This window comes from Macadamia integrifolia, unplaced genomic scaffold (assembly GCF_013358625.1).
Source record: "Macadamia integrifolia cultivar HAES 741 unplaced genomic scaffold, SCU_Mint_v3 scaffold2472, whole genome shotgun sequence".
Lineage (NCBI taxonomy): Eukaryota > Viridiplantae > Streptophyta > Magnoliopsida > Proteales > Proteaceae > Macadamia > Macadamia integrifolia.
This window is the reverse complement of record NW_024868738.1, coordinates 8,686-20,899: the sequence shown is the minus strand read 5'-3', so window position 1 is coordinate 20,899 and position 12,214 is coordinate 8,686. Positions and strand designations below refer to the sequence as shown.

Here is a 12,214-nt window from a genome sequence, read left to right as displayed (position 1 = left end):
GAAAAATAAAACAAGGATTAGGGGACCGAAGCTTACCCCGACCATGAAGATGCAAGCGTTTGTTATCATAGCCGCCATCCCTTGCCGTTGAGCCTCGGCGGCGTCTCGGGGAAGACTGCCCTCCATAACCAGCTCACGAGTAACACGCTCGAATGCCAGCGTGTCGTCTTCCTTGACCGACCACTGAGGGACAAATCCCACTTCGGCCCTCACGTTCGCCACCCTCGGGCCTCTGAAGTTTGCGGTGGGGGAGGGGTCTTGGGTAGGCATGTCATGGCCTGGGGCAGCGAGGGCCTGGACTGCCTCGGTGCTCGGCCCCTCGACTCTAGATCTCTTCTTCGGGGTCTCGAAGGATGGCCCCTTCTTCTCTTTCCGCTTCGGCCTCGGCTGCTGTTGGGCGTCCCGCGCCCTGGCCTCCCTGATTTGAGCTTGCCTTGCCGCTGCGGCAGCCCTTGCCTCGGCCCTGGAGACTTGCACTGCCAAAAAGAAGCGAAGGGAGTCAGTTACGAAGCACCGACACCCGAGGGAAACAAGCTGAGGCTAGCCTAACTCAACCGGGCTAAGCCCAAATTTGAACAGTATGGCGTCGGACTTAAGGCAGTAGGCCTCAACTGGAGGACAGGTTTCTTACTGCCTCACCATCGCCGACGACTCCGCGTCTGCCCCGAATAGGGCAGGGGAGGAGTTCACCTCCCTAAGGTCAGGGATATCCCAGACGGTGCCGAAGGGCACCCCCTCGGACGACCTTACGAAGAAGAACTTCTCCTTCCACCCGTGGATTGACGTCGGGTAACCACTCAGAAGCCGAAGGTCCTTCCGGGGGCAAAAGTAGTACCAACCCAAAAGCCCCTTGCAGGCCTGAAGGAAGAAGCAATTGATGAAGAGGGGGAGGGAAAGAGGCCTCTGGTGCCTTGAGAAAAGGACGACGAAGCTGAGCACCTGCCGCCACCCGTTCGGCGTCAGCTGGGTCAGACATATCCCATAGTGCCGAAACACTCGGGCAAAGAAGGGGTGGAGGGGAAGCCGAAGGCCGGCCTTGATCTCCTCCTTATACAAGCACAGCTCCTCGGAGTTCCGATAGCTGGATCGGTCAGATGGTCTGGGCAGCCGGAGCTCGAAAGCGTCTAAGACACCGAAGGAGGCCCTCAGCTCCTCCAGTTTCGGCTCGTCCATCGTGGATACGATGTGGAGAGCCTCCACCTCTAAGGGTTCCTGGGTCTGCGCTCGGGAATCAAGCACCCTCTCCTTAAATCCTGCACCGTTTGAGCCACCCTTGGACCCAGACGGCGAGGTCGCGGACGATGAGTCACAGGAAGAGGGCGAGTCGGTGGAATCCGAGGACATCCCTCGGACCTCCCCTAGACTCCGACGTCTATGGTTAGACTTCGCCCTCTCAGAGGACGATGGACTGTAGCTTGACGAGCAAGACATGAACTTACTTTTGGGTGTCGCTAAACTAAGGGAAATCGAGATGAGGGTGAGCTCTTCGAAAGGAACACCGAGACCGAAGGTAAGCTCTCTGAAGGAAAAAGAAAAGTGCCCCACAAATGGACCCCTGCACTTTATAGATGGGGAGAAAAATGGTACGACAACCTGAGCATTAATGGTGCCGCCACGTCAGAGTTCGAACCCTCGAGGTTTGCGCCCGAACGGACCTGACCGAAGGTCCTCACCTCAGATTGGGAGTTCGACCAAAGCCGAATAGACCTGATCGAAGGTCCTCACCTCGGATTGGGAGTTCGGCCAAAGCTGAACAGACCTGACCGAAGGTCCTCACCTCGGATTGGGAGTTCGGCTAAAGCCGAACGGACCTGACCGAAGGTCCCCCTCTTGATTGGGAGTTCGACCAAAGCCGAATGGACCTGACCGAAGGTCCTCACCTCAGATTGGGAGTTCGGCCAAAGCTGAACATACCTGACCGAAGGTCTTTACATCGGTTGGGAGTTCGGCCAAAGCCAAACAGACCTGACCGAAGGTCCTCACCTCAGATTGGGAGTTCGGCCAAAGCTGAAACAGACTTGATCGAAGGTCTTCACCTCGGTTGGGAGTTCGGCCAAAGCCGAACGGACCTGACCGAAGGTCCTCACCTCGGATTGGGAGTTCGGCCAAAGTCTAACAGACCTGACCGAAGGTCCTCACCTCAGATTGGGAGTTCGGCCAAAGCCAAACAGACCTGATCGAAGGTCCTCACCTCGGATTGGGAGTTCGGCCAAAGCCGATCAGACCTGACCGAAGGTCTTCACCTCGGTTGGGAGTTCGGCCAAAGCCGAACGAACTTGACCGAAGGTCCCCTACTCGGTTGGGAGTTCGGCCAAAGTCGAACGGACCTGACCAAAGGTCCTCATCTTAGATTGGGAGTTCGGCCTAAGCCGAACGGACCTGACCAAAGGTCCCCCTCTCGGTTAGGAGTTTGGCCAAAGCCAAACATACCAGATCGAAGGTCCTTACCTCGGATTGGGAGTTCGGCCAAAGCCGAACGGACCTGACCAAAGGTCCTCACCTCGGATTGGGAGTTTCGGCCAAAGCCGAACGGACCTGATTGAAGGTCCCCCTCTCGGTTGGGAGTTCGGCTAAAGCCGAATGGACCTAACCGAAGGTCCCCCTCTCGGTTGGGAGTTCGACCAAAGCCGAACAGACCTGACCGAAGGTCCTCACCTCGGGTTGGGAGTTCGGCCAAAGCCGAACGGACCTGACCGAAGGTCCCCCTCTCGGTTGGGAGTTTGGCTAAAGCTGAACGGACCTAACCGAAGGTCCCCCTCTCGGTCAAGCTTTAGGTGAAGGTCGAGCCGATCTGGTCGAAGGTCCTCACCTCGGTCGGGAGTCCGGCCAAAGCCGAACAGGCCTGACTGAAAGTCTTCACCTCGACTGGGGGCTCAGGGCAAGGCCGAGCCGACCCAGACTGAAGGTCCCCACCTCGATCGGACGCCTGTGTAAGGCCGAGCCAAGCTGACCGAAGGTCTTTACCTCGGCTGACCGTAGGCCTCGGTCGCAAGCAGAGGCTAAAGCCGAAGGCAAAAAAAAAAAAAAAAGGGGGGGGGAGAAAAAATTATGATTACGAAAAATTTGATTACTCCCACAGGAAGAGACTCCTAGCGGGAGTAAGGGGGCTCTTGATACGGCCAAATCAATCGCTCAGTAGGGTAAGGACACGCGTCGTCCACCGGGACACGTGTCACCCACCAGATAGGGATTACAAAGACTCTACCACGTCACCTGCATGAAGAGAATATTCCCCGCCGAAAGGATGGACGTATTCGTGTGGAACTCTAAAAGGGAGGAAAGTGGACCCGAGAAGGACACTGGGAAGGAAAGGGAAACCCTAAACCCTAAGAGCTATATAAGAGGGCCCGAGAGGAAGGAAGAAGGTAAGCACCCACACCCTCACCATTACTTCTATATCAAAAACTGTGCGGCCGATCCCTAACTTGAACGTTGGAGGACTAACCCCGGGCAAAGCTCCGGGCCTCTGCCATCTGTGCTTGTGCAGGATCAACTCATACAGATTTTCGGTAGCAACAAACAAGGGTTTTTGGATTTTACCTCTTTCGAAGAAAACCCCAAAACCGATGGTATGCAACCGTAACATTGAACTTGGGGAAATACGCTCCTCTCCAAGCACCCTTCCTCTTCCACTACTTCACACTCTGCCACACGAAGAATGCAAAGAAATGACGCCAAGAAATTCTCGTTCAAGGATTCCCCAACAAACCCAATTTTCTTATTTTTCATCAAACCCAGAAAAGCAAAAGGATCAATCCATGGAGAAGTGCGATTTTCAGGAATCCATCTCCACGAATTGATCTTCTCCATGCTCTCTCTCTCTTGTTCCTCAAGTAATACCAAGCATTCCGGTGAAATGGGCAGTTTTTGTCATAGAAGGGTTTATAATTACGATGTCTAACCCAATGCCCCTCGTACAAATTGCGAGGGGGAAAAAAGTTAGTTTTCTCTGATAGGCTCTTTGGAGATTTTCTGAGAGAGGGTTTAAAGATCTGATAGTGGTGGGGAGGTCGAGGACAAAGGAAGAAGGGAGGAATAGAGGTAGAGAAGTAAACAAGTTAACAGGATGAGCCCTCTCCCAAAAACCAGAACATAGTCGCTGAGAACTTCGAACAGAGGCGTCAAGTTGACGCGAAGGAGAAGTGATCCATGAGAAAATTCCAAAATACCCAAACAAGCATGGGATTTGGTTTTAATTTGTGGGAGAGAAGGGAAGAGAAGGAGGAGGGTCCGATTGTCTTCATCCGGGTATGAGCCAGATCCATGGATATGGGTGGGTTTTTTTTGAGAAGAAAGCATAGTTGTCAGATGAGCCATGGATATATTTCAATGGCCCAGATAGCTAAGGACAAGACCTACGCGATCGGAACTAAAAAGAGGAGCCAGATCTGTTTTATATAAGGTGTCAATCCCGAATCCGGCTCCTCTCCATAGAGGACATCACCCAAATAGTGCCCTGGACCTCTATCTTCACAACACGTGGATTTTATGAATCCAACGGTCAAGAAAAAAAATTCTCTTATGTTTACCCATTTAACCCTCCACTACCTCACTCGACCCAAACCCGACACCATAACCTCGATCATACCCACTTATTGAGTCGAGATTTGCTGCTCATATGATCACCTAGTCGTACGAGTCAGGCTCCAACATCTGTCCCACCTTTATTCAGTATAAGAATCATCAATAGATATAGAATGACGAAAAAAGGGTTCACTTAAGAAACAGATTGAAGAGGATATCAAGTTCAAGTTTGTTTGAGAGAGGATCTGAAGATTCAAAATATTACAATCTCTTGACTACGAGATCAGAACTTGCTCTTTTGATATCAAAAGTTTTCAGGGACAATCAGAAACAGAAAATCTATATATGAGATGAGAGAGAGAGGTTTGGTCGAAATATTTGAGGGGGCGCAAATTCACACAGAGAGGACAACATTCGAGAGAGAGAGAGAGAGAGAAGAAAAAGAATTAGGGATGACTTGTTGTCATCGTCACAATCGGTGTTTGTTAAAATGAGAGAAAAGTTTCAACGATTCAGATTATATGTGATTAAATCCACGGTTATCTATGAAGTACGTTTTAAGAACGTTGTTTATACGTACGTACTGTAATTTTTTGCCATATTTGAAAATAAAAATGAAAGGTATTGGATGTTGACTTGTACAACCAGGTGATCGAACAACCGATCCATTTTTCTTACCTATCCTATACTTTCTCCCCAACCACATCCCTAAATGCAGAACGCAGGGAGCAAAATTTCAAGAACCAAGAAAAACTCTGGGCTCTCCTCCTTCCTTTCTATGGAATCGCTCCCTCACCTCGCCCAAATGCAGAAGCAGAAACAACCTTCTCCAAACGCACAAATAAAATTTCAAGAACCCTAGCCCCATTCGAATCATTTCTCTATTAAATCCATTCCCAAATACACGAGCAGCGTAGCTGAATTTCAAGAACCCTAGTAATCCATCACCAATGTAAGAAAGTGAAAAGTACAGTAAGGTACAAAATTGGTAATGGAATTTAAGGAATTCTGTTTAGTGGGGGAAGTGAGTTGTTAGTAAGACTAAGGACCAATTATTACACGGGGAAGAGGGTTTTTGCCTTCAGATTAAAAAAGAAAAAAAAGAATAGTAATGTTTTTTCGTGGGTAATGGAATTTAAGGCTTTGTTTGGTTGTTAGGGAATGCAAATTTTTTATGTAAAGTGAATTTTTTTTTTCAGAAAAAATAAATTGAGATATTTGATTGCAAAGGAAATATATTTTATATGTAAAAAAAATTTCACTTATATGTTAGAACTTTCCATTTTATTTACCGACCAAATTAAGAAAAAAAAAAAAAAAACCTAATTCTCATCGTCTCTCTATCACTATTCACTACCGCGACTCTCAAGTCTTACCTAGCTCATGAGTCATGACTCGATCTCTCTCTCTCACGTGTCTCTCAGCGATCTCATGACTCTCACCCTGTGCGTAGGATGAGGTGATCTCTCTCTCACGTGATTCTCAGCGATCTCTCTCTCAGGCGACTCTCATCCTGCTCAAGCAGGGTGAGATGATCTCTCTCTCACGCGACTCTCATTGTTCGTGGTTTTCTTTCTCAACAAGTTATTGGTTCCCTCAGGTTTGATTTCTTCTTCACTTATGTTCGTTCTCTTCTTCATTTTGTAACTAAGCTGTGTATTTTGGCAACACATTGGTATATGAGTATTGATCCTGCTCATCAAGTGTTTGATGAAAGGTTTCATAGAGATTTGGTTTCTGTTAGTTTAAACATCCGACCCACCTTCACTGTTGTGTGAAAAAACTAATTTCATCTCAGGTTATAAATATCAAAAATGCATTTTATTGGTAGGAAATAGTACAGTCCGTATAGGAAGTGCATTTGCAGCAGAATTAGGGACAATGCAGGTCTCTGAGCAGACAGACACTCTGCGAGTACTTGGAGCTAATCCTGTGGATTACCTTGTTACCCCAAGGGTGATTGCTACTTGTGTTGCTTTGCCAATTTTGACTCTTATGTGTTTCACCATTGGAATGGCTTCTAGTGCTCTCCTGGCCGATAGTGTGTATGGTGTTAGTGTCAACATTATATTGGATTCAGCTGTTCATGGGGGGTTACCATTCTGGGAGGTGCAAAAGGTGTTGGTGAGTCCACCACTTCGGCGGTGGTGATATCACTTGTTTGTATCTTCATTGCTGATTTTGCCCTCTCCTGTTACTTCTTTCAGAGTGCAGGAGATTCACTCAAGACCATGTAATGGTTCTTAGTCCCTCTGTTTCTTTTTGAAAAGTTTGTAATGTCCAACTGGAAATTCTCTATTGTTAAATTTTCTAATGATTGGTACAATAATTATGATGGCTTGAAGTTGATCAATGGTCATTCTGTACAAAGAAGTAGAGTTTATAAAACCTCCTTTTCTTTTTGTTCTAAAATCATTATATTTAGTTCTGCCTTTTTAAGAAATCTAATTCTTCACCCACAACAGATTCTGGAATCTAGACCGTTAATGTAGCCAACCAAAAAGTCACATTTGTTGCTGTCATTATAGAATCAAATTTAAAACATGTAAAAAGACAGTTCTGCATCTGAGTACCAGGCAACCTGTCCACTCATATTACTGGTAAACTGCAAGGACATGAATTGGAAAATAAGGTCCAGGCCATAGATGGTCTCTGATTTTTTTTAGTGTCTAGATAACACTTTGTTACATCTAGAATGAGAATATTTCCCTTTCCTAATTCTCTTTTTTGGATGAATATTAGTTATATTTTCTTATTGCTAGTCATGTCAAGTTTTTTGTATTGACTACCTTTCTTTGGCATTGGGCATGATTTATGACTCTAAAAGGAAATGCTCACTGGTCTTCTTTACCTTAAAAATTTCCTTAAAAATTTTGAATTTGCTCAAAGAGAGTGAGAGAGTCACTATTGAACAAAGAATTAAGTACAAGCTGTTTGTAATGATAATTAACAGGAGGTGTTGGATGCTCAAGTCTAGCACCAAGTGAATTAAGGAGAATAAAACTTGTATATCATATGAAGTCATGCATCCAATGTATTGTATTCATTGAAATTTCATTTCAAATTCATAAATTAGGGTGGCTTTGTGGCTATTAAGCCTTTAAAATTTTTTTTTGTCTCTTCTAATAAATATATATAGCATCTTCAATTTTTTAAAATTTTACATCTATTTTACATCCAACGAAACAACTCTGGGAAATGAATTTCACTTTACTTCTATTGCAACCAAATGACTCAAAAGGGAAAAAAAATTCCTTCACTTCCCTTCCCTTCCCTTTCCATTTCCTTTGCAACCAAACGCAGCCTAAGCAAGTTTATTTTAGTGGATTAACAGGGAAACACACCTCCTAAGTCAAGTGTTTGTGTATATATTCCACAAAGCCAATAATTGGAAGCAAGGCTAATAATTGCAGAGATCAATGAATCTCGGAGTTCTTCACAGAGCAAGTTCTTCAATGATATCAATAACAACTCAAGTTTAATATCTTGGCCTCTTAATTCCTTTTCCAAAGTCTTTCCATGATTTTGTCATGTGGAGGGGTTAAATGGGAGAACAAGAGGTAACTTCTTTTTGACCATTGGATTTCATGTGTTAGGTGGATAGATATTAATGGGCATTATTTGGGCGATGCTCTTTATAGAGACGTCGATCTATAACGTCAGTCGTTCGATTCGGTTCAATTTTAATATGGATTGAGTTTGTTTTGATGTGGAATGGTATAACAAAAACGAACCCAATAAGAAAATTTTAGTTTTACTTCGATTATAGATTTTTGTTTGGATCATTGTATCGGTTTTGTTTTTTTGTTTTTAATTTGGTGCTGATATCAGATTGTTTCGGTTTTGCTCAGTGTGGAAATTCCAAGAACTTGTGGTGGTCTGCCTTCTTGTTTATTCAATGCTTTTTTAGATAATTATTATCACACTCTTACATTTAACCTAAAATTTATGAAAACTCCTCTACCTGTAACTTTTTTTTTTTCTATACTCTCTTGCTTTAGGATTTTTTCATCTTCTTCTACACTGCTCTTATTAAAAGCCAAAATTACCCTTATTTTTCTCCCGTAAGCGGGTAACTGAGTTCATTTTTCTTCCCATTCTCTCTCTCTCTCTCTTCTCCTCCTCCTCCTCCTCCTCCTCCTCCCCTTTCTTCTTCTACAAAGACGAAGGAACCCCACACCATACTACCGCCTGAAGACTGCCTCTCCATATTGCCGTTGTTAGTTCTTCAACCTGAGATCACCGCTGATCCAAAGCTTGAGACCTGCTTGTGTGTTTCCATCCTGTTGCAACCACATTCCTGTCCACGCCACCGGCTACAACAAAGTTCTTGTTGCACATGCCCCTCTCCCCACTTCTACCACAACATTCTCTTGCACAACCCATAGCATACCATCATCTGAAGGCACCGTTTGATAATGTTTTTGGAAATAAAAAAAGATTTTTTGGTGTTTGATAAATCCTGTTTCTTGAACGTTTTGGCAGACATAATGCCACTAAAAAACCCAATGATATCATTGGATACTCAAAAGGGAGAGAGGATTCGATTGCTTATTTTTAGGTTTAAATAGTTGAGAGATTTATCATGCACAATAACATTTTTTCCCTCTCAAATTCGTTTCTAGAAACGACGAAACTTGTTTTGTTAAAGTAGAATTGTAAATAGATATAAATTTTGATTTATCTTTTTAGAAATGTGGTGAAATGGAACAATTTTATTAAACGTTTTTTAAGTTATTTTTTCGATTCTGAGAACAAAAAAACATAGAAACGACGGAAACGAAATGTTATAAAACGATGGCAAAATGTGATCAAACCGAAAAAATAACACCGATATTCCATTTAAACCGAAAACCATCAACCCATCCTAGTTAGCCCGACAGCATATACCCCACATACAAACCGCTAACTCCCAAATCCCATTATGGGATGTCCAAATTTTCTTATACAATCATCACACCATATATTTCCAAACCCATCATCACCATCCTATCATCCCTATATCCCATCTCCATATACAATCTTCACACCCCTTATCCCCATACCATCATTATCATCATCATCACCATATATGCCATCATTACTATATCACATCTCACCATACTATCATCACACCACCTTCTCATGGTTGGAATCACCCTTCCCACCGCTTCTCTATCCCAAGCCCAACAACTATTGGTGTTTGAACTCGTATCGTGCCGGTGTTGCGTGCCTCGTGCTCTCCATTATCATGTCTAGGCGTTAAGCTCCAGCTCGATCGGGACACACAGTGGTGGCAGAATAGGATTACAGGCACTGCTAATTGATACCTGTCCAACGGGGCACCAACAGGACACCATCTTCATCATTGGCTTCCCCTACAAAAACCCAGCTGCCTTAGATTGGAAATTCATCTTCATGAACAACCCAAAAACTCAGATTGGAAATTCTGCTCCAATAATCTCAAATAAAGCTCAAACCTTGCAACCCTCAACTCATCCTTCTTTCTTTTGTTCTTCCAGTTACTTTACTTTGGTATCTCTCTAATCTCTCTCACACAGTAGTAATAGTACTCTAAAGGGGTGTTTGGTTTGAATCAAATGGTGTATGTATCGGATGTGAATGTCAATCTTTTGATAGACATTTCTGAATTATGTTTCTTTCTGAAAAATCGTTTTGTTGCCTTGAGGTTAGTACATGTTTCTCGTGGATTGAGATATTGGTTTCCGTAGAGAACGTCTTTCCGCTTTCTCCTTTTATACTAGGTGGTAAAAATGTTGCTCAAATCTGAGTTTACGTGTTGAGGTAAACTCAGATTTGACTCACATCCTTTGTAATATGATCATTCATGGAAAGTAGGATGCTCACTTATGAGAGTCATTCTAATGGAACCAAACAACTCTAAAAATTAATAATTATCATTCTAAAGAATGTCATCCAAAAGATTTATCGAACCAAACACCCCCTAAAGATTCCGTCTTGGATAGTAACCTTCTCCCTTCAAAAAGTTATTGTATTTTATTTTTCATGTGGAACACATACCAAAAGGAGAAAGTGTGAGAGGGCACATGTTCATCATTTCAATTCTACTCCTCTCATAATTCATAACCTTCTTCCACCATTAATTCTTCCGTTAAGGGATTAATTTCACCCGGCAGAGAAGCTCACCAAGAACTTTAAAAACACTAAACCAGCTAACGTCATAATATATCAAAAATGAAGAAACTGTGGAGAGATCAGCCATTGAGAAAACCAGAATCAAGAAACAAAAAAAATATTTAGTCTTGTTAAATTTTAGTCTAAAAGCTTGAATTATTATTTGGAGGGGCCCAACTAGTCACGTGTATGTGTGGAAAAATGTGTGAGGGATTAGACAGGGCTCTTATAAGAGAGCAGAGGTTCACGTACGGAAATGACCTTGGTCCATGGATTTAGAATCAATTTTCTCTCTCTTCATTTAATATATTCTAAATTTATAGACCAGGGTCGTTCTCATACGAACTCATATGTGAACCTGATCCGTTCACCTCTTATACTATGTTTCGGATGTAAAACCTCAAACTATCACGTGGAGAGTCTAACTAATATATATGACGACATTAAACACCTGATGAAAAAAAAAAAATGTGAAGGGCCCATTTCTATATAAGGGTGTTAATTTCATGCCTGACCGACCAATCCTGCCCGATTAAAGATCGGTTGATTCTGACTTGATTAATAGTCGTTCCCATTGCATGGTGTAAGTCCGAAGGGCACTTGAACGATTACAAGCTCGATTAATAGTCATTTGATCCATCATCTATATGTATATTTTGATTTTTTTTTTTGTAGAATACGTTAAGTACTTGAGAAAGGAGGGATAGTATGGGAATTTAAAAATACCAAGGGAGAAGAAGAGGTATAAGTTTACTTTTAGGAAGGAATCATGAGAAAAAAAAAATTTCTGAGTAGGGGAGTTTGAGTAAATGTAGGGTAAGTATAGGAGAGTGAGAAGTTATCTCATATTTTTATTTGATTTTAATTAAGTGTAAAGTCTTTTCTAAATTATTGATGATTTAATAAATATATTAAATTTCTGAAATCTAATACAATTAAAGCCTGTTTAAGGTATGTTTAATGATTAGTCCCTTTAAAGTCCGATTATAACCTGATTAGTAGAAGCACGATTTAAAGCTCAGAACCCAACCGAGCCTAATCAAGACCGACTCGTTCCTTAAATAAAGAGGTCACATTGCAAGGTACGGGCCTGACTAGGCCCAACCAAGACCGGCCCGGGCCAACTGATTAACATCCCTACCATTTATGTTCAGATATGGTTAGATTTGCACAATAATAGTAACTAATCAAGTGGTACCCGTTGTATAAAATCAGAGTTCATCGATCCAAAAAGAGACCCTAAAAGGGCGTAGCAGAAGATAACATAGGATAAATATAAAGATCAAGGATTAATGAAAATAAAAGCTAAGAACTCAAATACATATAAGATGCTCTGCAATAGATATAGGCTATGTTTGGTAATATTCTAAAAAAACATTTTTGGAGTTTTTTCGTTCTATGGGAATGAAAAAACGGAATAAAACGTTTGGTGCATTTATGGCGTGTTTTGTTTCATTTTGTTTTTTTCGAACAAAAAGTAGAAAAATGAGAATATATGGAATGGCAAAAGGTAGTTCCGTCGTTCCAGTTTCGTTAAAAAAAAAAAAAAAAAAAA

The 12,214-nt window shown here is 42.7% G+C and overlaps 1 long non-coding RNA gene across 1 annotated transcript; it reads left to right on the top strand.

Annotated features, from left to right (window-relative positions):
- Window positions 1–5,873: 5,873 nt before the first annotated feature.
- LOC122066578 lies at window positions 5,874–6,877 on the top strand. The gene is made up of 2 exons (XR_006136399.1): window positions 5,874–6,124; window positions 6,356–6,877. It is a non-coding gene; the product is annotated as an uncharacterized LOC122066578 (long non-coding RNA).
- The last annotated feature ends 5,337 nt before the right edge of the window (window positions 6,878–12,214 follow it).